This window comes from Fukomys damarensis, unplaced genomic scaffold, assembly GCF_012274545.1.
Source record: "Fukomys damarensis isolate Sample0158 unplaced genomic scaffold, DMR_v1.0_HiC HiC_scaffold_4, whole genome shotgun sequence".
NCBI lineage: Eukaryota > Metazoa > Chordata > Mammalia > Rodentia > Bathyergidae > Fukomys > Fukomys damarensis.
Window position 1 is genome coordinate 52,978,961 of NW_022900916.1, and position 1,654 is coordinate 52,980,614.

The window sequence follows — 1,654 nt, forward strand, 5'->3', positions numbered from 1 at the left end:
CACAGATATTCTTGTTTCCCCAAGCAACATTTTCTGAATTTTACAAATACTATGTTTCCTTAATGAGGATAGCACACAGATGTTTTTCTTCTTTTTAAAAATGAAAAATGTTAAAAATATACCGCCAATTTCTGATCAACCCTATTAGATACACAGTAAAACACTATTTTAATTGTTTTTTTGCTTTTTTTTTTATAGTCCTGTGTTTAGTATGTTCTTGGAGATCGAAGTCAGTTAAGATTGATTTTCCATTGAGTGCTGAAAAATTCTTGTTTTTAGTTTTTCTCCTTCTTAACTCAGTTTATAAGGTGGAAAATTGGTTTTTGGTGTAAGTATATTATAAATTCATAGGCTGGTCATTGTAAATTGAAACCTTAAGAGAAATATAAGAAATATAAGTATATATACTTTACACTGTATGTTTGACGGAACGTGATATCATCTTTCAAAACAGTATGAAAGCTTGTTATAGTGCATTTCTACAGCCACTGCTAGACAATTTAGAAGAGGCATGCTATGATTTGATCCTGATTTAAAACTATTATTTTTATTCTGTATTTTTAGAAATACAGTGAGAAAACTGATGTTTACTTTCATGTCTCAGTTTTATTAAGACTGTATAAACTGAAACAAAGATTATATACTAAGAAATATGTAGGTTTTCATCCTGCCCAGTTGAAATTGTTCTTCCTTAGTTAGATTTTAATATGAAAATTGCCTGGTCACTCCTACGAAAAAATTATATTTCACAGTGATTCTAGAAAATTAGACAGCCTTGCAGCAAGGCTTCCTTTTCAACAAGGAGTTGAAAACATGTTTTGTCTACCACAGAGAAGTTATTTTCCAAATGGGTTAAAACTTTCAGTTTCTGAGAGAGGTTTTAAACGTTTAAGTGGTAATTACCTTTCAAATAATGAAGAAGATTAACAATTTTAAAAGAAATTATGCATCTGGGAACCTTCTGGATTCCCCACCAGAAGTGAGTAGTCCAGCCCCAAACCTGCAATTTTCCGGTCCAAATTGTGATCGCAGCCCTGGTGGTTACTATGAGTCTCCGCACTGCCCTCTGCTGACAAGTGATTCCTTTCCCTTCAGCTACAGGCTCCAAGCAGAGAAGTTCCCAGGCATGAGCTGGATTTAAATCTAGGAAGAGGCAGGTTTCATCCGTAGATGTAAAAATAGAGAAAGAAAAAGAATGATCCGCTGGGAAAAGGAGCCACTTCCTTTGCAGCGGCAACCACGCCTCCGAAAACACCCCAGTGAATAAGACCCCTCTTGGAGTTAAGAGGTCTTGGGCTGAGTCACGGGGTCACCCTGGACACCCGAGGGAGCGCTGGGATTCACCAGCAAATGCAAGGCGACAGACCGACGCGGAAAGTCGACACGCAGTGGCTCCCGCTTCTGCAAACCCGTCCCAATGCCTTGGCAAGGCTTCTGTTCCCGCAGCGTTAATCTGCACTCCTCGCTGCGCTCACACGCAAACCTAAGGTCGCAGGAGCACCTGTGCTCACCTGCGCTAACAATTGCTAGTCCCTCGGCCTCTTTTTGCTGCGGGTCTCTGAGCAGTTTCTACGGTTACGACGCTGCAGCTCGCCCCTCCCGGCTGCGGGAGGCGGGGTGGCGCCTGGGTCGGGAACCTGGGAGGCGGGCGGTG